This window comes from Miniopterus natalensis, chromosome 1 (assembly GCF_054644295.1).
Source record: "Miniopterus natalensis isolate mMinNat1 chromosome 1, mMinNat1.hap1, whole genome shotgun sequence".
Classification (NCBI taxonomy): Eukaryota; Metazoa; Chordata; class Mammalia; order Chiroptera; family Miniopteridae; genus Miniopterus; species Miniopterus natalensis.
In genome coordinates this window covers 112,881,544-112,908,500 of record NC_142081.1, presented here as the reverse complement: position 1 = coordinate 112,908,500, position 26,957 = coordinate 112,881,544, and the positions used below count along the sequence as shown (strand labels likewise).

At 46.3% G+C, this 26,957-nt stretch overlaps 1 long non-coding RNA gene and 1 pseudogene across 1 annotated transcript; one reads left to right on the top strand and one right to left on the bottom strand.

Moving 5' to 3' along the window:
• The first annotated feature begins 6,444 nt into the window (after window positions 1-6,444).
• Window positions 6,445-10,043, top strand: LOC148094327 (MAP kinase-interacting serine/threonine-protein kinase 2 pseudogene; annotated as a pseudogene).
• A 2,337-nt stretch (window positions 10,044-12,380) lies between these two features.
• Window positions 12,381-24,211, bottom strand: LOC148094326 (uncharacterized). Its single transcript, XR_015714284.1, has 3 exons — window positions 24,140-24,211; window positions 16,086-16,230; window positions 12,381-12,495 (listed from the first exon to the last, which is right to left on the bottom strand). It is a non-coding gene; the product is annotated as an uncharacterized LOC148094326 (long non-coding RNA).
• Window positions 24,212-26,957: the final 2,746 nt, after the last annotated feature.

Sequence of the window (26,957 nt, the reverse complement as noted above, 5' to 3'; positions counted from 1 at the left end):
CTTGTTGGATCCGTTCCTTTAGTGTGTAGGGACCTTATTGTCCCTTGCTGTGGCCTTCATGTTGAAGTCTATTTGTCAGATATGAGTATTGCTGCCCCAGCTTTTTAAATTCCCGTTTGCAGGAAGGTGAGTGTCTTTCCCTCCTTCACCCTCCCTGCTGCGCGGAGACAGGGCTGGAGGGGACGCAGCGCCCCCGCCCCAGCCCCGCCTGGCCCGGCCCCGCACCCGCTGGAGGAACGGAAGTCCCGCTTCCCCACAAGTCAGCCTCCAGCCCAGGAGGCCCCCCCAAACAGAATTTCCGGGCGGGGGGCAAATCCCGGAAGGTTTTCTTTCCCGGCGGCGTGGGGGAGAGGGCGCATTTCTCCGAAGTTGCGGGATTTCTCCTCTCCGGGTGAGGGCGGCTCTTCCTCCGGGCGGAGCGGGCGGGCTGCGCTCGGACCCGGGCCCAGCCGCCTGAAGCACAGCGCCCCATCCTCCACCCTGCAGCCGCCACTTTAGGCTGAGCCGGAGCAGCGGACCCTCCCGCAGAAGCGCTGCCCTCCCCCCTCCCTGCGCAGAGGAGCGGCCCCCCGAGGACGCCGACTGGAGAGTCAATGAGCCGGGGCTCAGCTCCCGCCGCGGCCCCGCCAGCTCCCCGCCGCGCCCCGACCCAGCTGCTCCCCCTCCCAGACAGAGAGGAGTTTGTTTTTCTGCCTTTATATCCTCCCGCAAACACTGCTGGGGCTGCGGGTTTGTTTAGGGCAGGAGCCCCGGAGCCTCCCACCGTGGGTAAATAAATCTCCAAACGCTCAATTCGGTGCCATGGGACTTAGTCTCGGTCACCTGGGCACAACCCCGCCCGCCCGCCTCCCTCCCCCACCCCCAGGGCTCGCACCCGCCCTCAGCCCCCCCTCAGAGGCCGCCCACTTCCCTTCCCCCGAGGCTGCGGGCCACCCGCCTGTGGGACCTCCTGTGGGACCACCTCCCGGAGCTCCCTGGGGGTGACCTTCCCCCACCTTGGGGACAGCTCCCTGCGAGGGGGGCGGTGAGCAGGTGAGTGCGTGAGGGCGGCTTCACCGCCTTCAGGGGAGTCATGTTTGCGGGGAGAGCGGCCCCGCGGGTTGAAAGGGTGACCTGCCGGGGCCCAGGAGCTGAGGAAGGAGGGACGGAGCCCCGGCTGTGGAATCAGTGTTGGGGGCCGCGGGGCGCAGATATTCCTGCGCTCAACCCATCCACTGGGGTCCCCGCCGGCTCCTGGAGCAGGACACTCACTGCACCGTGTAGCCCGATCCCAAATTTATATTAGTTATTCGTTCCCAGCTTCCCCTGCCTGAACCTATCATCTGATTTTAGTTCCTTTGTATTTATAGGGAATCTCAAGAGATTGGTTTGAATGGAATATTTAAATGCAAATGTCTTGTAAAACTGCATAGAATTTATCCTAAAACTTTTTCCTAATTTGTTGTTGAACCGGTCAGTAATTACAAAACGTGTGATGAATTCTGTAATGTAATGAAGAGCTGGAAGTTTTTAAAAAAATAGTAGCAGTTTGGAATACCGTACTCCTTTCTGCATGGTCCCCAGTTTGTGGTCACTCCTGTCTTGTCATAATTTCTTCTTCTTAAAATGCCCCCCATTGGCATCTGTCAGCTGGGACTTGCCCGCCTCTCTGTGCCCCTAATTTTAAGCTGAGATGAGTGCGGTCCTTTCATCTGTCCCACAGTGTGCAGCGTATCCAGCATCAGGTCAAGGCAGCTCCGAATCCTTGAGGGAGAATCTAAGTCTAGAAATGGTGTCGGTGGAGCTCACTTGAAAAGCAAATGCTTCAAGGCCTGAGTCAGACCTCTGGCCATGTACCTGGAAGAAGCCGGTGCTGCAGGAGGCGGTCGTATGAATGAAAAATGAATCTAGGGCCCTGAATTTTATTTTCAGTTCAGTATTTACCCTTTTAATGGACTACAGAAATGCTGAACAAATTTCTGTAAAAATTGGCCCATTTATATGGATCTAGCCATTCTCTGAGAGTATAATTTTAAGTAAATATTAATATAGATTATTGGGTACATTGTTTCTTTCCTTTGAACAGGCCACAAGTTTTGTCTGTAAAATACATTTCCCTGTGTTTCAAGGTGAGCTATAAATAAATCCATATAACTAAAATTTTAACTCATGTCAAATCAGTTACCTTTTCAATGGGAAAAACGCAATTCTGTTGTAGTTCTAGTGAATAAAAATGCTTAAAACAAATGAAGTTATTTACTCAAAAATAATCTTTAAAATCTTCAATGTTATCGCTTGATTTAAAAAGAAACCCATCTTTCATTTGAAGTTTCCCTGATAATTCGGATTAAATTCATCTCAGATTTCTCTCTCTTTATAGAGCTTAGTTTGCACCCTGTTGGAAGCTTTTTAGCACTTACATCATCTGCTTGATAATGGAGCTGTTAACGTGTGTGTTGTGCATTTAATCATGAGTTCCAGAAGATGAAAATTATGTCTTATTAATTTCTGTGTCCCCAACAGTGCTTTCCACATAGTACTTGTTCAGTAAATCTTTGCTGAGTTAATTGTTTAACCTAAAGCCTGTCTATTATTTTTAACTTGTGAACCTGGAAGTATGGGCTGTAAACAAACATTTGGGCTGATCGATGTCATGGGGATGTGGAGGAAGCAAAAGAGAACAGTACAATTATACTATGACTGCTCTTCTCTAAAACAAGTGGGGCTGTCTCAGCGCTGTGGGCTTGGGGGCAGCCTCCAGGCAAGCCATTTCCTTCCACAGTACTGTTTTCAATGGTAAGGCGATTCAGTGTATGATCACTAGGTACCTATAATTATGTAAAATTGTAACCTTGGAAAGCAATTTTATATTTTGAGCCAAGGAAGTTTTTATAACTATTCATGTACACATAAGAGGTGGAAGGTATACTGGTCAATGTTAGGGGAAATGCACTTTTTAATCTGCCTTTACAGAAAATAATTAAGGTAACTTAAACAAAAAACAAAAAACTCTCTTGGCAGTGTTTTTTCTCCATTAGAAAATGAAGGAAACTTCCTATATAATTTTATAAACCATGCTATTATCTTATGTACATATTTTATTATAAATTCAACATGTATTTAATATTTATTGAATGTCAGCCATGTGCAGTGTCCTGTGGGAAGACAAATGAGTCAGCCATTCATATCTCAAGTTGCTTATAATCTTAACAGGAAGGATATGAATTACACAGGTAACTATAGTAGAAATGCAGTATAAGTGATATTAAAAATAGCCTTTACATATATTAGAGTCAGGATGGAGGAAGATTTTTGAAAAATGAGATTATTTGAACCAAAGTTTGGGTAAGCTTCTGAAAGCTACAAATGAATGGAGACTGTTAATCAGGTTGGGGGTGGGAGGAGAGAAATGACATAAGTGAAGATAGAGAGCCCTGGCCAGTGTGGCTCAGTTGGTTGGAGCGTTGTCCCGTACACCAAAGGGTGGCAGGTTCGATTCCCGGTCAGGGTGCATACCAAGGTTGTGGGTTCAATACCTGGCTTAGGTTGGGGCACATGCAGGAGGCAACTGCTGTTACTCTCACATCAATGTTTCACCCCCCTCCCCCCGTTCTCATACCCTCTCTCTGAAGAAAAATCAATGAACATGTCCTCGGGTGAACATTAAAAAAAGAAAGAATATAGGGACTATTCAAGGAGTTTTCAGATATGATTAAATTTAGCTATGTTTGGCTGGAGCACAAGGTAAGGAAATAGTGGGTGGCAGAGATGAAAAAGTATTAATAAAGACCAGATAATGGAGGGCTGTAAATGCCAAGCTGAAAAAGTTTTTGGATTTGACTTGTATATTGAGGAACAAATATTTTAGGTAGTGAAGTGATGGGTCACATCTGTGGTTTAGGAAAATTAATTTGTCACTCGAGTATAAGATGAATTGCATGAGAAATTAGAGAATGCTTCAGAAGATGGAGGTTGTGCCCTGGCTGGTGTGGCTCAGTTGGTTGGGCGGCATCCTGTGCACTAAAGTGTTGCTGCTCTGATTCTGCCATCAGGGCACATGCCTGGTTTGGGGATCGATCTCCAGCAGGAGGCACGCAGGGGGCAGCCTACTGATGTGCTCTTGCATCGATGTTTCTTTCTCTCCCTCTTCCTTCCTCTTTCTCTAAAAATCAATAAAAAAATTTTTTTAAAAGATGGTGGTTGCAGTTTGGGTGAAAATATTTAATGTCCTGAACTCAAGGCCCAGGCAGTGGGAATAGAATATTACAAAGAAAGAATAGGATTTACTTGGCAACGATTGAATATGGAATTGAGAAAGGAATCACACATTACCACGTTGGCAGTAATGAGAGTGTGCAATCCATTTGAGTTTATTCTTGTGTAAGCTGGTGGTCTAGTTTCGTGTTTTGCATGTACCTGTCGAATTTTCCCAGTACCATTTCTTGAAGAGTTGTCTTTACCCCCATTGTATGCTCTAAAACATTCAAACACATGGAGGCCAAATAGCATGTTATTAAACAATGAATGGGTTAATAATGCCATCAATGAAGAGATTAAAAATTACCTAGAAACAAATGAAAATGAACATGCACCACTACAAAATCTATGAGACACAGTGAAAGTAGTCTTGAGAGGGATGTTCATAGCACTATAGGCCTACCTCAAGAAGCAAGAAAAATCTAAAAAAAAAATTAACCCTACATCTGAAAGAACTAGAAAAACAACAACAAACAAAGCCCAGAGTAAGTAGAAAGAAAATAATAAAGATCAAAGTGGAAATAAATGGCATAGAGACTAAAAAACAAAAAAAACCCCAAAAGATCAATGAAACCAGGAGCTGGTTCTTTGAAAAGATAAACAAGATTGATGAACCTTTAGCCAGACTCATCAAGAAACAGAAAAGGCCCAGATAAAATCTGAAATAAAAGAGGTAAAGTAGTAATTGATACCACAGAAATACAAAGGATTATAGGAAAATACTGTGGACAACTGTATGTAAACAAATTGGACAACATGGGTGAAATGGATAAATTCCTAGAAACATAACAGACTTCCAAAACAGAACCAGGAAGAATCAGAAAACATGAATAGGCTGATTATAACTAATAAAATTGAAGCAGTAATCAAAATACTTCCAGCAAAAAAAAAGTCCTGGACTGGATGGCTTCACAAGTGAATTTTACCAAACATTCAAAGAGAAGCTAACACCTATCCTTCTCAAACTATTCTAAAAATCCAGGAGCGAGGACTTCCAAGCTCTTTATATGAGGCCAGCATTATTCCAGTTCTAAAAACAGATAAAGACTCTACAAAGAAAGAAAATTATAGGCCAATATCCCTGATGAACATAGATACTAAAATTCTCAACAAAATACTAGCAAATTGGATCTAGCAATATATTAAAAAGATCATACACTATGATCAAGTGGCATTTATCCCGGAGATAAAAGGTTGGTACCATATACGCAAATCAATAAATGTGATACATCACATAAACAAAATGAAAGGTGAAAATCACATGATTATACCAATAGATGCAGAAAAAACATTTGATAAAATCCAGCACCTATTTATGATAAAAACTCTCAACAAAGTGGGAATAGAGCGATATTTCAGCATAAGGCCATATATGACAAACCTACAGCCAACATCACACTCCACAGGCAAAAACTAAGTGATTCCCTTAAGACCAGGAATAAGACAGGGATGCCTGCTTTCATGACTCTTATTCAACATAGTACTAGAAGTCCTAGCCACAGCGATCAGACAGGAAGAAAATTTTCCGCTTAAACCCAGAAAAGCATTAGAGGAAACAATGTGATAAATGCCTTATCTCCCCTGACTTTCTCTTACTACTACTAGTTTTGCTGTTTCCTCGCTTATGTGTGATTTTTAAACATTTTCACTTTATCTTTTAAATGTAGGCTTCATTTTGTTGCTGAATGACATTTCCAAAAAAAAAAAAAATCTTTACGTGGAAAGTCTTAATCCAAATGATCTTAACCAACTTCCATAGTTTATATAACTTTAACTCTTTACTGAGTCTCTTTTAACAAAAATTAGGTACTTCATCTATTCCTGGTTTCCAGATTCTCTAAAAAGTATACCAAATGTTTCGATCACAAGTGTCAACTTAAAATGCTTCTTCATCAGAAAGTACAATTTTACCAGGTGTGAAGTGAGTGGATACCCACTGCTGCTGAGTAGTGCCAAGACAGGAAACCTCCTGATGTCCCCTCTTCAAAACAAAAAACCTGCCTTTGGGCTCCTCTGGGCTGCAGCCTGGGTGGAGAGGTTTGCGGGGGCGGCGGCGGCACTGTTCCCCCCGCGGTCCGCGCAGCGGGATCCGGGCTGTGCGTCTGAGGCCGAGGCGGTGAAGGGACTGCGCCCCCGGCGGGAACCCAACCCGGGGTCCTCTCCCCGTCGGACCCCCGCACACGCCCCCCCCCCCGCGTCCCCTCCCCCGCTGGCGGGGCCCGGACAGAAGATGGTGCAGAAGAAAACAGCCGAACTTCAGGGCTTCCACCCTTCCTTCGAGGGCAGCATCCTGCCGAGCTGGCCTCCCTGCAACAAGCCCACCGGGGAGACTGACTGCAGCCTGGAGCGCCCAGCCCGCCCTGATATGCCCACGAGTGAGCCCATCGCCATCCCAGATGCCAAGAGGGGCAGGAAAAAGAAGCGGTGTCGGGCAACTGACAGCTCCTCGGGCAGGGTCGAAGGCGCCTCCCAGCTGCAGGAGGACGCGCCTGGGGAGGGCGCCCATGCCCGCGCGCAGCCCGTTCCAGCCTCCACCAGCCAGGAGCGCGTCAGGGCCGCCGAGAAGCAGCCCGGCCTCACTGGGAGCAGGGTTTCCCGAGGCGGAGATGCTGTGTCAGTGCCGGGGACACAGGACCGTCCTGGAGCCGACTGAGTTCTTCCAGGAGGAAGACCGCTGCTACCCGGTGTTTGAGGAGATGCGGGGCGGCTCCATCCTAAGCCACAGTCACGAGAGACGGCACTTTAATGAGCTGGAGGCCAGCGCGGTCGTGCAGGACGTGGCCAGCGCCTTGGATTTCCTGCACAACAAAGGCATTGCCCTCGGGGACCTAAAGCTGGAAAACACCCCAGCCAGGTCTCTCCCGTGAAGATCTGCGACTTTGACCTGGCAGAGGCATCAACCTCAGTGCTGACTGCTCCCCCATCTCCACCCCGAGTGCTAACCCCTGCGGTTCTGCAGAGTATGTGCCCCTGAGGCGGTGGAGGCCTTCAGCCAGGAGGCCGGCATCTAGACAAGCTGCGCCCTCCGGAGCCTGGGTGTCATGCTCTGCATCCTGCTGGGTGGCTGTCCACCCTCTGGGCCACTGCGCAGCGGCTGCGGCTGGGACGGGGTGCGGCCCGCCCCGCCTGCCGGGACATGCTGCTGGAGGCCTTCAAGAGGCAGGTCTGAGTTTCCTGAGGAGGACTGGCCCAGGCCGCCTTCGCTGCCAAAGATCTCACTGCAGAGCTGCTGGTTCGGATGCCAAGCGGAGGCTGAGCGCTGCACAGGTCCCGCCGCATCCCCGGGTGCAGGGCTGCGCCCCAGAAACATCCTGCCCACGCCCACGGTCCTGCCGAGGAACAGCTGCGCCAGAGGCCTCAGGCCCTTCGCAGCCGAGGCCATCGCCATGAACCGGCAGCTGGCCCAGCGCGAGGAGGGCGCGTTGGAGGCGGCGGGGCAGGGCCAGCCCGTGGCCATCCGAGCTGCCTCCGGGTGCCTGCGGCTGTCCCCACCGTCCCCATCCAAGCTGGCCCAGCGGCGGCAGAGCCAGCCTGCCCGCAGCCCCTGTGGTCCTGGCAGGGACCACGCACGACCCCTCCCTCCTTCTGTACACAGGTCACCCCCCCATCAGATCTCAAGACTTTTTTAAGCTGTTGCCAGCCAGGGACCAGCAGGCTGTGCCACCCCACCCCACCCCCTCGGTTCCGAGGCACTCAGCGCAGCTGAGGGGAGCTTTTTATATAAAGTTTTTGCTGTTTGCGTTTTTCCTTTTTTTTCTGTCCCCCACCCCCATTTTTTTTCCTTTGAATGGTGTTAAAAGTAAACAGCGCCCTGGGAGAAGAGCAGAGGGCGCATGTGCTGCACATGCCGCTCCCCCGCCACCCTGGCCCCACATGCTCACATGTACTGTGGAAGGCCCTGTGCCCAGGGCCCCTGCCCAGTGCCACTCAGGAGAGGAGGACGTTGGCCGTCTTCCAGAGCTGGGGGGCCCTGGGACACACGTGTGCCCCCTCCCCCTTCCCAGCCCTCACAGTGTTCTCAAGGCTGGACTGACCTTGCACCTCCTTTCGTCCCCAAAGGCACCCTGGCGTCCTGGGTGTGGGCAGCTGGAGTGAATAGCCAACCACATGGACACCCCCCCCCCACCCCTCACTGACAACCTTGACCTTAAATTGCAGCTGATGGGAAGAGGCTGCACCCATTGCCACTACCCCACACCCTTTCCACTGGGGGCTACCCAGAGCAAGGGCACTGGAGGGATGGGAGGGGCTGGACTGGCACTCGTCAGCCAACATGGGGGACCTGCAGACCCCCCACCCTGGGCACCTGAGTGCCCATTCTCAGGGCTCAGTCTGACCATGGCCGCGTCCTTCCCCATCCACCCTTGGGTTGACATGGAAGCTCTGCCAGCCCTGTCTCCCCCTCCCCCCCACGCCCCCAGCCAGGGCTAACCCAGGTTCCCCAAGAGTTCCCCCTCCCACCCCCAAAAGGCAGCATTCCTTCTGTGCCCACCTTTAGGAAAATGTCCTCCCTCAGGTACCCAGGAACCAACCTGCCCCCACCCCAGTGTCCAGGTCAGATGTCACATGACCTGCTAAGCTGGAGGAAACTCTGGCACCCCTCTTTGTCCTTGGGTGGGAGACACTATGCAATGCAAGCATTCTCTTTATGCACACGTGTTTCTGCCAGTGGGCAGCTCAGCCTGGGTTCTGGCTGGGTCTTTCAGACAGGCCCGCTGGATAGCCCTCTGGCATTCAGTTTTTCATCTTGTTTCACTAGTTTTTAAGAACACCAGTTGACTTCCTTTTACTATTCTTGAAGAATACTTGAATGTCAGGGGGCCTTGTGGGTTGGGGGGCTCAGACACTGCTGCCCCCCAAGTCTTGTACGATTGTTGGTCTGGGGGCCGATGCCTGTCTGGCTGCCTGAGTCTGTGGAGCGGCCTTTCCAAAGACCCTGGGGTGTGCAGCCACCCCCACGTCCAGCATTTCTTGCCCATCAGTAATTCCATGTATCAACTGGGGGTTCTACTTTTGTAAGGGAAATGGGGCCTCACCAGCTATAGGCACTATGGTCACTTGGGTCTGGAAAGCTGAGCTATGAACAGCATTTTTTTCTCAAAGGTGGGACAGCTACTTACTCTTCCCCCATCACATCTACAATGCAACGCGCAGGGCTGGCTGGAACTGTTAACTGTGAATGGGCGCCTGGCTCCCAGGGTGTTCCAGGCTGCTAGGCTGCCCTGGTGCTGGGGAAAGGGGAAATGGCAGTGTTTCCATGTTAAGATGTATAACAGAAAACAATTCATTTTTTTTTTAAAGTGGGGGAAAAGAGATCCAGACATCCAAGCACTTTAACTCCACTGTACCAGGTAAACTGATACAGCTCAAAAGTTTTCCTTGACACCAACTGTCAATGCCGCAATTTTGTATTCTGTTTCGTAAGGATTTAATAAAACTCATAAAAACTTAAAACAACAACAAAAAAACAAAACAAAAAAAACCTGCCTTTGTAATGTTAATACTTGCCCTCCAGTAGGCTTATCTGAGTCACCTATTGGAATGCATATTCTGAGAAATAAAATCTTATCTGAGCCTAAGCTGGCTAAGCCACTCAGTTTAATTCAGTTCACCTGTGGTTTGCAAAATCAGTGACTTTTGCTGTATACCTGTCTTTATGGAAGTATGTCTCTTAAAATGTCAGTGTGTTTGCCAGTAGAAAAGCCTTTCTAAAAGTTCCAAGATGTGTTTGCCAATCTAGGGAATGCTAATTGCTCACTTTCAATTTTTCTCTTTACCTGATCCCTCCAGAATTTGGCAGTTCTTAGTGAGTCATGGCAATACATTTCTTTGCATAAATCCAGTAAGACCAGTTCCATACTGTGTAGTCTTATTAACCAAGACTGACTGGAATGCCATGTCTAAGAGAGACATACCTAGATTCTGGATGTCACCAGAAAGCCTTAAGGAATTGAGATTGACTCTCAAACTGATTGAAGCCAATGGCAGAAATGACCCGACACCTTGCTTGGCCACATGGTTGGTGGCAACCTTTCCGGGGAAGAAAGGACGGTTGAGATGAACCTCAAAACACCTTTGGGGCCCTAGCTGTTTTCACTCAGTGGTTAGAGCATCTGCCCACAGACTGAAGGGTCCCAGGTTTGATTCTGGTCAAGGGCACGTACCTTGGTTGCAGGCTCGATCCCAGGCCCTGTCCTGGGCAAGTGCAGGAGGCAACCAATCCATGAGTCTCTTTCACATTGATGTTTCTCTCTCTCTCTCTCTCTCTCCTTTGTGCCCTCTCTGAAAAGCAGTGGGAAAAATATCCTTGGGCCAGGATTAAAAACAAAACACCTTTGGAGTCCTCAAATTTGGAACTTGAGGACGTGACCCAAATTTGCAGGTGTTCTGGGCACAGCCTGATGGCAACTGTGGCCTTGGCTCCCCTGCCCTGAGGGGCTGACTGCTGACTAAAAGTCAATCTAAAGATTCCTTATGAATAAGTGAGATTCCAGCCAAACAAATTGGAGAAAGCCTGTATCATCAATTTGATCAGTTGCTACTCTGGTTGTGTTTATGCAAATAATCAAGTCAAATTAAAACTGGACTTAATACAGACTCTTTAAACATGAGGGTAAAAATTAGGGAGAAAAATTATGTTTCAATGAAAACCACAATGCCCAACTGTGGGTATTGGACTCCAGTGCAGTTAAGTGTCTTCAAAGTTTTGTTTTTAAGGCTGTGTCTGTGTATCCCACACAGGCCTCAGCACCTAATGACCTCACCATAGATGTTCTAACTTCAGTCTCTCAGATTGTCACTGCTTGCTTTCATTCTGGCAAAAGCCTTGCATTTGGAAATCTTTGCAGTTGGTTTATGATTTGCCCTGTGCACCAACCTTTGTGTTTTCTTGTTTCTGTTTTCATAGGATATATGCCTGTGTGTGTATTTACCTGATTGCATCCTCACACAATACAGGCCTCGCTTTAGAAGCCATCTACATCACCGTCCTCTGAAATGAGGCCCAACAGTCTGGACTTGATTGAATCAATGAAACATGGGTGGTCTTAGCAGTTTCACTTGAAACTGCTTTTCCTTTTCTGTCCAAACAGGTCAGAGAGAAAGGACCCCCAGTTTCTCATGGGGGAAATCTGAGAATATTTCCCTTAGCTTTAGATTAATTATGGTGGACAAAAAGGCTTCAGACAGGTCAACACACCTGCCTCCAGGGAGGCCATTCCTCCAACCTGATTGGGGACACTAAGTTAGTCTTTCCTTTTATCACATGGTTTTTTCCTCTCACTAGACCTTTAGTTGTTATGCCTCCTCACTTTTGAATTGTCAAGTTTGTCATTTCTAGAATTCAACAAGGATGTCAGCTTGTCTAACACATCAACCTCCTGGACATTGCCCATGTCACCTCCCTGGGACGCCAGGCTGACACGGACTTTGCAGAATCCCTCTTCTCTGCACAAGGACTCTTTCCCTTTTGCTTCACCCTTCCTCTGTCAGACAGCGAGGACCTCTGAACCTGGGGATGGGCAGATCTAGGCCCCTTGGCAGCAGGAAGCAGTTACAGAAGACAGAGCCCTTCAGCCATTTCTCCTTTGTGAAACTGGAGAGATTTCTCTCTTCTCGGGGAATGATACTGTTGTAACGACCTGGCTATTAATGAACTGGAAAGGAACAGAGGGAAGGCCAAATGTTACAGGCGCGCCCAGTTAATGCCTTTATGCCACCAGCATTAGTGTCTGTACTTCTGTCACCAGGTTCCTCTTTCAACTATTTCCCTTCCATAACCTACTGTGGAACTTGGAAGGCCAGTTTTCCTTGCCTATGCCTACGAAGAATTGGCCAAAATAACTGAATTTTTGAATACCATCTTTCATCTGTATCTAGTTGGAGGGGTGTGTGTAGTTTTTAATAGAACAATAACAAATGTCTTAAAATTCTTTAATGTGCTTTTTAAAGTGTCTTTTTAAATCTACCTTTTGAGTAAATCCTGTGGAAATGACCATGAATAGTTTCTCATATATTCAAGCCGGTAATTTTTAAAGTATTACATAAATTAAGAAAATATTACCTAAAGGTATTTCACATTGAATAAATATAGAATATACTTAGTTCAAATATTTAGAAAGAGCTTTATTTAACAACTGTTATTTTATAACTGCTCTACTGTGAATTTGAGTGTAAAAACATAACTTTGCTTAGTTAGTAAGTGGTTGATAGCTGTCCACTCTCTGCAGAAGTGTATCTGAATATCCAGGAGAATAATACCTGGAAAAAAAAAGAATTTTTTATTAGATACTGGTGAAAAGATTCAGCCCAATAGGCACAAAAGATTCAGTATAAGGTTGTTTTTATCGGAAATAATTCTATGAATGAAACCTCTGAGTAATTACGCTCCAGTAGTGCTTTGTGCAGAAGGTTAGAGCCTGACAAGAAAAAGAACATTGCCCTGGCTGGGTGGCTTGCTTGGAGCATCATCAAAAGAGTGTGGGCTTGATTCCCAGTCAGGGCACATACGCTGGTTGCAGGTTTGATCCCCGGTCAGGGTGCACATGGGAGGCAGTCGATGGACGTTTCTCTCTCCCCCTCCCTCCTTCCCTCCCTCTCTCCAAGCATATCCTCAAGTGAGGATTGAAAAACCACAACAAAACACCAACTCACAAGACTGCTAGGTAACAAAACATTTAAGGGCTATCAATGCAGTGGCAAAGAATATTTTCAAAGGAAGATACTTAGACCCGGTATTTTATGGAAGTGACTTTGTTTTTATTATGTCAAGTGACTGATGTTGCTTTAATGATCATAGCTAATAGATTTTTTTTCATAAGTTAGTCAACACAGTGTATAATTACTAATCAACTTCTGCATTCAGATTATTTTAGAGGTTATTCTCCATGTATGTTTTAATTAGGCCTGTTTACCCATAAAAACAAAAATTTCTGGGAGCATAATTCATAATAAAGAACAATTTCATAAGTGGCTTACAAGGAAATTAATTGATTTCATTTCTACAGTACTATAAATTTATATCTATATATAGAACATTTTATGAAAGGTTTAGTATAAGTATTAAATATATTGGTTAATGTATTGTGGGATGCTTCATACACCATGGAAAGAATTTACATGCATATAAAAATATGTCACACCTGGCAGACATTGTAGAATATAATGACTAAAAAATCTGAACTCTAATTTAAAACTTTCCAAAACACTTAAAATAAGCCTCCTAAGGCGTTTTCTCCAGAGAAAACCTAAAGTTTGAGACTTGTTTTGTCCTTTGTTAGTTATCTTTATCCTCAGATGCTTGGCTTAAAAAACTCATAATTGACAGAATACTAATTTCTTCCACAATTTGTCAAGTTATAGTGGACAAAACAGAGCTATATTTTCTTTATAGTGTGCTTTTATAGGCAGCCATAGTTAAACATACATACAAACATAAAAAACTACCTTAAAGAATGTTTTTCCCCTAAAGGTTAGCTACTCGGGAAAAAATTTTCCTCCATCAGATCTCTTCAAAGAATTCATACCCTGAGGAATTTACAGCTGTTTCTCTCTCTGAGTGAGTCACAAAATTTAAAGTAGCCCTCACCTTCCCAGGCCTTATACATATGTCAGACACAAGACAGGTATTTTTTATGTAAGTGGCAAGAAGTAGATAAAAAAAAATAAAAACTACAATTTAAAAAATTTTGCTGCCGTATGGTAGGTGCTAATCACATACTCCTCATAAAAGAACCAAAATGAACTTCCAAAAAAGAACTGTAAATTCCTTTTCTCTGCTCATTAGCTACTGCTATCCCAATTTACTTCTATATGGCCTTGAAGAATATAAGTGAATTAACCTTACTCTAGACCCATGTAGAATTTGGGTTATTCTACAGTTACCATGTCAGAAATGTGCCGAAACAAAAGGCCTGTATGCACGCTCCTCTCTCCAATGAGATGTCTCCTAACAGCATCTTCCCCTCCCGAGTTTAGGCGGAGACCCAGGAAACAGAAGAGTTCCAAAATATCCCCGACTGTGGTGTAGACAAGGGCTAGAACTCAGACCTTCTAACACGTAGTCCCGGATCCCTTCTCTCTCGTCATACCAACTACCTTTATTAGAAACTTTAAAGATTACTAAAATTGGAAGGCAATATGAAGTAAATGTTTAGGCTAAAAAGAGCAGAGAGAATGTGACCGACCATTGATAATTGGTCTTATAAAGAATAATTTGTTCTAAAACAGTCAAGTGATCCTTGAAAATATGATTGCAAAAATAAACCATTTTAAGATTGTATTTGTCTCTTTTCATAGAAAGACAAAGTTTCAAAGATTTCTATACAACACCGCTTTATAGAGCCTAAAGCTTTAAAAAAAAAAAAAATCAGAAACTTGAAAAAGTGAGCTAACCAAACTTTTTCATGATAACTAGCCAATTTAAAAAATAAAATCCTAGGTCCCAGAACGTTAGAAGTTAAAATTTTACAATAGTATTTTGACAAGGCACCATATTAGAGACTTACATGAGAGTTTTTTATTTCCCCTCATGCTCTGTAAAATAATCCTAGAAAGGAGTAGAAAGAAGACTTCTATTCAAGAAAGTTCTTTACCATTGATTAACTCTAATAGGTCATTCCATTTGGGGGGCCCTTTAGTTTGCTTTTTTTCATTTTTCTTTAATTTTGTTAGCAAATTTACTGAAAGTTATTTTAAACTTACATAAAATAGTATTCTTCCTAAAGGTACATGCTAATGTGTAAAGATTAACTTGATTTTCTTTTCTTGAGAAAAGATTTTCATATTTTCTTCATTTAGTGGTTTTACACATATTTTATATGCTATATAAACTTTTTGGTATTATCATATTTGTAAATTATATATAGTAGATATACATTTTATGATATTCCTTTGGTATATTTTATATGTATTAATATTTTCAAAGCTAACTTATTGGCACTCTTTTGATCAAGTTCTCATAAACCTTCCAAAAGTGCACAAACTTAACATCTTTGGAAGGAATTTACCTGCAGAACATATGTGAACAGAAAACAAATTTTAAACTTAAATAAAATTATTTTTGTGTTTTTAAATTAATGTTTCCATGTGTATTAAAAATCACTAATATTAAATAGGAAGAATCGTTTATATAAGTTATAAGTTTTAAAATTGGAATTTATATTCTCTTGTATTAGAGAAAGTAAGAAGCAAGTGTAGGACTAGAAAAATGTGACCTTTAATTCTGCAGGTGTTGTGGGCATTTTCACATAATAAAAGTGGTATGGTTCTCTATTTTGCTTACAAGGTCTGAGAGGATTCGGTTTAATGTTCTTCAAATTAACCTCATTTTAAAAAACTAATCTTGAAAGTAGCTTCCTGCTACATTACTATGAAGTACCTGCATATCATAGACAGCATTATTTATTGTTTTCAAATATAGATTGTAACTTTCTTTTTGATAGTCAACATACTTATTTTCTATTTGGAATACTCCCATTAATATAAGTGTGCACTTAATAATATATGCAGGGAACTATGACAATCAGAATCTATAGGCCTGTTTTCTAAATCAGGTTCACAGTAAAGATTAATTTAATTTGAACTCTGTATTTGGGTATTCCTTACTAAAGCATGTCTTAAACTAGTGCAGAAATGTCTGAAATGACATTCCAGTTTAACTTGGAAATGTGTGTACCAATCAGAACATTGTTTAACTTGAGTGAACAAAGTGATCAAGAGCACAGGTAAAGGCATACACTGGTCTCATGTAGTGTTTCGTAGGTCACATTTTGACACTGGATATGAAATGTAGGTTTGAAAACAGAAAAACCACATCATAATTTGAACTCCTCAAAGTCTACTTTTCCTACCTTACTATTTCCTCTGGGTAGCAGTTGTTAATGCTGTTGATGTTTTCCTGTAGAAGAGACCCAGGTCCTGCTTTGATCTCTTGCACCTTTTCAGTCCACCGCTTGTTACAAAAAGTCCTCGAGCTTTGCTATCATGTGGCAGCACCTTGAAAAGCGAAGCACATGAAAATGTCAGCTTTGCACCCAAGCCAGTTTGGCCCAGTGGTTAGAGTGGTGACCTGCGGACTGAAGGGTCCCGTACATGGGTTGCAGGCTCGATCCCCAGCCCCATGAGCCTAATTTGCTGATGATTAAAGTAAAATTCAGTCTTTTTAGAAATGTATGAACTTTTTATGTTGTGCAGATGGAATAAAGGCGATGAACATGAACAAAGGCAACGGAGATTTACTCATATGCATAAAACAAAGTGGTGTCCCTCCTTTGCTGACACCCATTCTAAATCTTTCCCCGACCTACAAAATTAAAGGCACACTCCTTAACAATGGCCAGGCCTTCTGGGACTCAGCAGCTAAATACCTCTCCAGCTTCCTTTCCCATTAATCTCTACCCCAGATTTTGTCAATAACCTCAAAGGGTATGCGCCAGGCCATTGCTTGCTTTGCCCTGCTGTTTCCTCTCCTAGATTCCCTTCCACCTTCCACACACCTCCCTGCATTTCCTTGGCTAACTCTTGCTTATCCTTTAAGAGTCAGCTCAGGTGTTACTTCCTTTCAGAAACTTTCTCTGGGACACCCCTATTCCCTTATCCCAGGGTGAGTTAGGTACTTTTCTTCTTTCATTGCATTCTGTTAAACCCCATGCACGTGCCACATAATATTTTAATTATCAGTCTATATGTCTGTCACACATAAATGTCATGAAGGCAGAAACTGCACCTTTATTCATTCATTTATTTCTCTAGTGCCTGGTGCCTAATAGATGCTCAATTAATGTTCAGCAAATGAATGAACATACTAAGGGGTAGGCAAGAAAAGGAAACTGAGATGTTAAAAGGACAGAAGAAGAATCAGGAAAGCAAGGAATCAGCAAATCCAAGAGGTTTTAAGAAGCAACCAGTGAGAACTGAAGAAGGTCCCTGGGTTTGACAGTGGGTCTGCGTGTGGCGAGGACAGAGCCAGCGCGGATGAGGAAATTTACTCCGCATGGCCACAGCTCACCAGGCGAGGAAGGCCCGGAGAGGGTTCGCAGTGGGGGGATCCCCCTTTTCCCTGGTGGTCGCTACTATTCCCTCTGAAAGAAACACCCTTACTTTCCCCGCCATTCGGGGCCTTTCTTCAAAGCCAGCTTTTTTCACTTGTACTTGCTCCACTGAGTCCCCCGGGAGCACCTCGGTGCACTTTTTATTTCTTCCTTCTAAGATGAGTTTATTAGGAAGTCTCGCACACTGATTTTCTAACTGTTTCTTCTGGTCTCCCCAGCTAAGTTATAAAGTTCCTTGGAGAAGAACTTTGTCTTATTCTTTTTTGTCTCTCTCAGAGCTTTACAGGCTACATGTAGGCATTACACAAATACTTAAAACTGCAAAAGGAGAGGGCTAATAGAATGTTAAGCCACATCACAATAAAAGACAATAAAAGATTACATTAGTATATATTTCAAAAAGTGGAATGGTCACCCGGCTGGGCGTGGCTCAGCGGTTGAGCGTTGACCTGGGATCCAGGCGATCCGGGTTCGATTCCCAGTCAGGGCACATACCCGGGTTGTGGGCCCAATCAATGACTCTCTCATCATTGATGTTTCTATCTGTCTCTCCCTCTCCTTTCCTCTCTCTGAAATCAATAAAGATGTATTTTTTTAAAAAAAGCAAAAAATTCTAAAAAAAAAAAAAAAAAAAAATGGAATGGTCTGCAGATATATCAGTTTTAAAATATTTTTTTGGCCTGGAGAGTTTTCATCCCTCCTATGTCTGTCCCCAGCCACAGTAAACTACCATCTTTTTACCTCCCACCTGGCTTTCCCTCCTCTTTCTAGTGCTCTGGTATCTTTATTTTTTTTATTTTTTAAAATTTTTTTCTTTAAAAGGAGCAAGAATGAAAGAAAACAGGTCAACCAGATAGGAAAGTATTGAAGTGATTCAGCTTATAACAATTAAAATAACAATTAATGCTTACTGGCTATTTACTATAGGCCATGTGCTTACTATGGTTACCTCATTTAATCCTCATAACAATCCAATAAGGTGATGTTGCCATTTTACAGATGAGAATACAGGGTACCAGTGATATTAAGTCCAGGTGAATGAGGATTGTGGCTTGAACTAGAAAAGTGATACTGAAGATGTAGAGAAAGATTCAAACATATATTGGAAATAGAATAAATAGAAGTTGAAAATGGTAAGAATACATGGGATGCAGGAGAAGTGTCCAGACTATGTAAATGGACAAATGGATATATCACTTAATGACATGGGGTACTAGAGGAGAAGAATTTGGGCATGGAGGGAAAGATTAAGACTTTGGTTTTTAGACATGTTATACTTGAAATTTCTAAGAAAATAAATTAAGCTGAGATATCAAGCAGACAGGGGCTATTTAGATCTTGAGCTGAAAACAAAAGTAACAGGCTGGAAATAAAAATTTTTAAGTCATCAATATACAGATGGAATTTAAACTTAGAGGGGAAATGGAATAATACAAAGAACAGGACCTAGAACTGAACCCAAATATTCCATCTAACTCCATGGAACATCTCTTGCTATGATCATCAATTACTTTGGTTTCACCAGGCTTCTCAATCCTCATTCAACTTTACCTTTCAGCAGAATCCAACCCTACCGATTCTTTCATCTCTTTTACAAGACTTGTCTTCCTCTATCCAGTTATTAAACGCCAAGAATCCCTCAGGGCTCCATTCTCGGTCTCCTTCCTTTTTAGCACTATACTCTCTTTAAGCAATTTCACCCAGATCCGTAGCTTTGATTACCATCAGTGTGGCGGATGACATGTATACATTCATCTGTATGCCCAGCCCAGAACTCTCCTTGGAGCTTCACCCCAGTATTTCCAACTGGCTACTTGACATCCTCCCTTAGATATCTCTTCAGATACTGTCACCCCCAAAAAAGGCATGTACAGAGCCAAATTTTTTAAAGAGTTGCCACAAGACCGTTACAGGCCAACTTTCCAAAACACAGGATTTTGTCACCAACTATTATTTCCTTTCATGGACCAGGAACGAAAAGCAAAACAGGTAAACTTGACAACCTGGTCTGATGGCTAGAGTCGGGGAGCAACCAAATGCACGACAAAAACACAACCCATGCCTTTTAGTGCGATGGTCAGGAGAGGCATGAAGGTGGGAACTGCCAAGAGGGAGAGAGTACCCTGTCCAGGCCTGATGGACCTGCGGCAGCCGCAACCTGAGTTCCCTTTAGAGACCGCAGGCCTCCTTAAGGGGCGAGTGCCGCCGGCGACAGCCCCCAGCGAAATGGGGCAGGTGCCGGGGGAGGGAGCGAGTGACAGTCAAGACCAGGTCAAAGGAGGAAAGCCTAGGGAGGGACCCAAGCGGAGTAGCGGCGAGGCTGGGGTAGGTGGAGGGGATGCGGGCAGGCTGAGCAGCAGCGGGGCGAACCCCAGAGGACTGAGCGCCCAGGGCGCGGACCGCGGGGCGGGGGAGGGGCCTGGGGAAGCGGCTCAGGGGAGAAGCTCCCGCCCCGCTCACCTGGGCCCGGGCCGGAGCCGACAGGCCTGCGGGAAGCACGGAGTCCGCGCCAAGGGCGGGAATGGGGGTTAAAGGAGGAAAGGACGCCGGCAGGACAGAGAACTACAGCTCGCTCTCCCCAGTCGGGATGAGCGTGTGACGGCGGGAACTGTGACCACACGCACCACGCAACGCACAAGGCAGGCACACTCCACTCCACCCTACCGGGCTCTTGCGTGCAAACCGGCAAACCCCGCCCCTCCACGCCCTCGCTCGCCCCAGCACCCCGCGTGGTCTCAGGATGGCAGGTCTCCCCGGCACTGACCTGGTATCTTTAGATTAAGAAAACACAAAATTCTGCCTGAAGCAAATACTCCCAAAGGCATATTTATGGGAGTACCTAACATGAGGTTTGTCGTTTTATCTTGGCTATCCAACCTTCCACAAATCTCACTAATTATTTACTTTAGTGACTGATTTTTAACTCTTAATTTGGGTTAATGTTCATTTTTATGTGCCTGGGATTGAGCTAAACTATTTTCATATAACATCTCATTTAAGTTTACAATGATCCTATGAAATAGGTATTCTTATTACCCCATTTTATGGGTAATCATACTAAGGTTTAGAAAGGTTAAGACTCTGATAAAGATATTAACAGCTTGTAAATGTAAATCCAGGTACCCCAACTCCACAGCTTGAGCTCAGAGCCACTATGGGATAGTGCTTCCACAGACTCCATTTTCTTAAATATCCTGAGCCCAATTTAACCAGTTCTTTTTTAAAATTTTTTTAAGTTTTTTATTGATTTCAGAGGGGGAGAGGGAGAGAGAGAGAAACATCAATGGTGAGAGTCATTGATCTTCTGCCTCCTGCATGCCCCTGCTGAGGACTGAGCCTGCAACCCCGGCATGTGACCTGACCAGGAATCAATCTCAGTCTCCTAGGCTGATGCTCAACCACTGAGCCACATCAGCTGGGCTGACCAGGTCTTGTTACTTAGGGTTGCACCCTGGCCGTCAGTGGCTGTGGTGAGGCAGTCACTCTCTCAGCCTTTGCTGTCAGTAGTCAGTCCTGCTGGCTAGCAGCTTGGCCTTCCTACCATCCTACTTTCAATCTGCAATAATCTAAGAAATATGACCACTTTTTTTTTTTTTTCTTTTTTTTTTTTGAGGAGTGATCTGGTTTGCTTTTTAATACTTGACTTGCTTTCTGGATTATTAAATTTATAAAACTGCACTGGAGGCCTGTGCCTTGGGGTGGGTGCAGGTCTCAGGAGCCCGGCCCCTCCCCTCCTTCCTCTGGGGGCGGAGCTGCCCCCCCAGGGGCCCTGTGGTCAGTCTGCTCTGAGGCTGAGGTGCGGGGGAGGTGAGGGGCCCCCGCCCTTCCAGTTCTGAGGCACAAGATGGTGGCTCTGCCTCCTGTGGCCCTAAACTGCCTGGCTGCTGCCCTCACCCTCCTCACCCTCGGCCCAGAGGGTCTCCCAGGACCCCGGGGGCACCCACAGAAGCAGTGGCCAGGTTGCGGGTCAGGCCGCGGTGGAAGGGGTCTCGGGGCGCTGGCGGAGGTGGGCGATGCGGGGCGAGGAGATGGACTCCCAGGGGTGGTGTTGCTGGCACCAGGTAGAGGGGCGAGGCCGGGAGCAGGGCCCCCGTGGGGAAGGGGGAGAGCAGCAGGAAGGTGCAGACAGGAGCCCCTGGGCCGCAGCCCCAGCCCCCAGGGTGGACGGACAGGAGGGGGACCCGCCAGATACAGGCCCCGCAGAAGCACCACCAGCTGCAGTGCCAGGTCGGCCACGGAGGGGGGGGTTCCGCTCCCCCGCAGCTCTCCATCCAGGGGCGGTGGGGATCGTAGCGGGGACACACAAAAAATGAGAGGAATAATAAAATTATTCATTATTGCTTTGCTTAATGGATGACTATTAATAAAAACTGTTTCAAATAAAAAATGTTTCTTACTCGAAAGTTAAATAATGATGTTCTGAAAGTGTTCTGGCCAAAAGAGTTATAACGAAAGGGGAACAGGAATAAATTTTGTGACCTTGGGTTAGGCAAAGTCTCTTAGGTATATCTCCAACTGCATAAGCAACAAAAGAAAAAAATATATAAATTAAATTTCATTAAAATTTAAAAGTGTTCTGCTGCAAATGATACCATCAAGAAAGTGATAAGACAATCCACAGATTGGGAGAAAATACTTGTAAACCATATACCTGATAAGTACTTGTACCCAGAATATATAAAGAACCTTTACAACTCAAGACTAGCCTTAGTTTTAAATGGGCAAAGAGTCTGATTAGAAGTTTCTCCAAAGATCTATGAATGGCCAATAAACAAATGAAAAGATTTTCAACATCAGTAACTATCTGGACATGGCCCACGCCACCTGAGAGCCTGGAGCCAGGGACTCGACCCTCCCCACAAGTTCCTGTGAGGAGCCAAAATAAAGATATTTACCTGGGCTCATGCAGGAGGCAGGATGTTTACTCTGAAAGTGTGTTTTGGAGCCTTGAAAGAACTACTTTGTATCACCCTCACCTCCTTACCAGTTGTTTGTGACTCACTATATAATAAAGGCTTGAAGCCATTTGGGGCTGCACCTCATTGGAGGGCAGCCCTCCTGATCCCATGACTTTGTTTGTCTCTTTAATTCCCACCCCTCCAACTCAGGTTTGTTCCTCTTTCAGGCCGGTTTCTGACATGCAACCTAAACCTAGTAGATTTTCTCAGGACTTTTTTTTTCTAGTTGAGGCCGACCAAGCCTTACCTTATTTTATAAGTACAGGAACTTAATGTTTCCATATATTGTTGCATTTCAAGTACAAAACAAAAAATTTAACCCCTTCTTTGGAATTAATGGCCTCCTTGAAACACAAATATCATTGATTAAAATAGCTCATTCAACAAAGAGTAGTAGGATATTAATGAAAGAGACTACAATTTAACACCAGTGATCTAATGTCCTTGATCTAATGTCCTAAACATTCATTTCCTACATGAAGAGGCATGGGTCTTTTTGTGCCTTATCAATGTCCCCTTTCCATAATATGCATTACTAAATTTATACACAATTCATAATAGTGATATTACACCGTGGCTATAGCAAAAGCAATGCCTGAAAGGATGCCGGCAAATGGGTACAGCAAGGGATGGATATGAAAACCTTTAATCCAACATGTAGGCAACAAACTAAACCCAGCAGACTGTGCCTAGAGCCCTCCTCCCTGTCACAATATTAGGGGTGGAAGGCCATCCTGGTTCTCAGCTGCCCTATTTGTTACAAGGTGAGAGAGAGCACCAGGATGGGGGTAAGGCAGGGTCTGAGCAAGAGGGCACTGGATTCTGCCTGCAGGGCTGACTTCACAGGACACATACCTTTCTGCAAGGAAAGGACATGGGCAAGGAAGCTGGGGCGGGTGTCTCCAGGGCTACAGCGGAGCCTCGCGGGGACCTGAGAGGCCCGAGGGAGGTGGGCAGCGGGGTCCTGCGTGGATGCAGACGCTCCACCGCTGGGGCCTCACTCACCCTTTTGAAAAGGCCGCCCCGGAGAAGCACCCGATTAAGGACCCACAAAAGCGTGCCAAACAAGCTTCAGGGCCCCCCTCCTGCACAAATAATTTCGCATTTTAAAGACAAAAGACAGGCTCGTGGCCTTTCTCAGAGGCGACCACATTACTTCCAGGGCTGGAAAGCAAATTTGCAGTGGCCAAAGATGAGACAGAAGGCAGGAGCTGGCAACATGCAGACCTGGAAATGACTTGTTGTTTTAAAGTGATGAGGGCCTCCCGCTTCCAATTATTTCTCCCCGTCTGGGGGTGATTCCTGGGCGCAGGAGGAAATCCCTAAAGGCTGGGGAAGATCTCGGGTAGGCGGGAGGAGGAGACCCCCAAAACTTTACGGAACTGCGGCAGGCCGGTGGCTGGCAGCAGCCAAGGACCTCGGGGTCCCGAGGTGCAGGGGGCATCCCAGGGGCAGCGGCCACCCCCTCGACCCCACAACAAAAGGGTCCAGCGCTGCCTTCGAGCCCAGGCTGCTAGGACGCGAGCCCGGAGGGGAGAACGGGGGCGGCGACCCAGAGGCTGCCCCAGTCGCCGAGGCGACGGAGGAGACGAGCGGCGCCTCCGCCTCTCGGCATAAAGAAAAGGACCTTTGGGTGCATCCGAACGCGCCACCCGAAGCAGCAAACCTGGTGCCACCCGCACCCCCACCTGTCCCCGGCCCCTCGGGAGCATCTGCTCCAGGCCCCTCGGGGTCCCCAGCGGCACCGCCCCCTCCGGAGCGCAGCCCGGGGCTGCAGGCCCTGCTCCAGCGACGGCGACGCAATGCGGGGGGAGAGCCTCCCGCGGCCTCTGCGCCAGGCCCGTGGCCGCACAAAAGCCCCCGCCCGGCCTCGCCTCCCGCCCCGAGCGCACCCACCTTGGGCCCCGGCGCCCGGATCCCGCAGCGTCTTGGTCGCCGCCTTCCAGACGTGGCCGCCCAGCAGGCAGAGCAGGAGCGCCGCCGACCTGCTCATCTCCGCTCCGCGGCCCCCGCAGGGCCTCCCCGACCCCGGGACCGAGCGGCGCTCAGGGGCGGGGGCGGCGCCGGCCTCCATGTCCCAGCTTCCCCGCGGGGCCGCCTCCAATTGGCCGCGCCCCCGCCCGCGCGGCGCCGACCCGTGGCCCCCGCCGCTCCCGCCTCCTAGCACCGGGTGGGTTCCCCGAAGGGCCGGCGCAGCGGCCTGCTCCCCCCCCCCTTAACCCCTTCGTGACCTGCCCAGTTCCGGGCTCCTGGTGCCACCTGGCGGCCACCGCTCCGCGGGGGGACTGTGCGCCCCGGAGCCTGGCTCCTGCCCGCATCTCTCCGCTGGAGCGAGGGAGCGCGACTTTTGGCACCGATATAGCCCGCACCCGCACCCCTCATCCCCCGCGGCTTTGGGAAAAAACACACATCTGCCTTTCCTCCACACCTGGTTAACTGAGGGCCCAGGGTGTGACCTGCCTCGGTTTCCTGCGCAATGCCACCCTGCAGCCTTCTTGTCCCAGCCCGCCTGTGCTCCCAGGGTAGATTCCACACCCAGCCTGAAGGTCAGCGGGAAGGGGGTCCTAAGCCTGTAGAAACTGTGGTGGGCCCTCCCTGCCTGCCTGTTGACAGATGAACATCTCCAGGTTGAAATGCGCTTAGATATTTCTGGAAGGTTAGCGTGGGTAGGAAATTTACCTTGATTGAGGCCCTAGATGCTTTTCTTCACTTCTGTTTTGTCTTCACTGTAATATGATCTAAGAGGCAGGTGTTGTTATCCCCACTTACAGATGAGAAAAGAGAATGGAAGGAGGGCCGAGGAATTTGTCATTAGCACACAGCTGGTCAGTGACAGTTATGGTTCAAATACAGCAGGTTGGTCCCAAGGATGAAGCTCTTTGCAAAAACCTCGGGCTTCCCTTACGCAGAGGTACACTCACCTCAAGCCCAGCTTCCCATTCTCTCAACTTGCTCCTGTCTGTGTGCATTCCTCACACAACCCTCAGGAGCCCATGACTCTCCACTCCATCTCCAACCAGCACAGCATTGACCCCGGGACCTCTGCAAGGGACCAAGGCTCTATGGAAATCCACACCAGATTCACCCTCTTCCCAGTGCTGCCTCCAGAACACTAGGCCAGAGGAGGGTTTTTACTGTAATTTTATTAATTGAGCATTAAGGCATGGCAGGCTCTGTACCAAAAAGAGAATGAAGTGTGGCACTTGCCCACTTGGCTTATAATAGACAAATTATTGTGAGACAATAAAAAACAGCAGGTGGAGAAGCCCATATGGGTTTTATTGTCACCCTCAGGACCAATGCTACAATTAGTGCAAATTGCACACCTGCACATGGTAGCAGGTAGTCAGGAAGGTGGAAAGAAAAGGCACAATTAGGGACTGCCTGAACCCTCCTCCTTCTAACTTCCATTATCAGAGCCTCAGTTTCCACTTCAGAGCTCGGGGAGAGAAGCACATAGGATGACCATCCAGCTCAGCCCTCAACTCCAGCTTGGGTGCCAGCCCACAGGAGCACAGAGCCCCGGCCAGCTAGATGGCTGGGTGGAGGATGGCTTCAGGGAGCAGGGCGGCCCCAAAGTTTTCAGGTCACTTTCTTGGCCTAGGGAGCTGCTTCTAAGAGAAGTGGCATTAAGCCCACCCTGGAGTTGAAATGTCTCACTTCAAATATGTTGATGTGCCTTTGCCAAGAGACAGGCGCAGCCTGGGGAAGAGGGGGGGGTGTATGAATCCAGAACCAGGCTGATTTTGAGGCAATCACCTGGGACTCCTACAAAATCCTGAAAACTGAAGCATAAGGCCTCATGAGGGAATGAAGGACACTATTAGAGTTGGGATTTCTAAAATATGCCACTCTCATGGGACTGGAGATGTTTCCTCAAGCCAGTTTACTTGGATAGTATTATTATTACTATCCTACAGATAAACAAACTGAGGGTCAGTGAAAAATAATTTGCCCAAATATCTAGGTCTGATGACAGTGAACTCAATTCTCTATACCATGTATCCGAAGGATAAATTTCATGCAAATGATTCAAGTTATCTCCAGGTGTCCAAATGGTTTTAAAAACCTGTTCTACTCCCTATATGGTTCTGGTCTAGTTAATAGTATCTAGTGAGTGGAATTGTGCCTATGTCAATTTCCTGGCTTTGCTAACATATAAGATGTTACCATTGGGAGGAGATGGGTGCAGGCTGTAAGGAACCCCTCTGTGCTATTTTTTGTAAATTCTCATGAGTCCATAATTATTTCTAAATCAAATGTTAAAAAACACACAAAAACATAAAACCCTGTTCTGTATCAATTTTTTATAAGCTTTACTGTTTACTCAAGACACTGGTGTTTTGTGATCCTAGTATAGAGTTCTAGAACTTTACAGAGTGGGAGTAGTCTTAGTAAACACTAAATGATTCATCTGATCAAGTTTGGGTCATAATCATGACTATAGGTACTCAGGTATAATGATTGTTATTATTGTGTGTGTAATAAAATTTTTGTAGATGACATAGCACTTTAGGGGAAGTTTCTATACCGTTATAGCAACATTGAGGCTTGTATAAATAGTTTCAGAACCCCTCCTCCCCATTTTGCAGATGCTATTTAGAAACAGAAACAAGTTGAATACTTTGCACAGTGTACCTTCAATCTGCAAGCCAGTCTCAATGCCAAGAGGAGAGCTGGGACCCCCATGTGCATTCTTTCATGGGGTGGATGT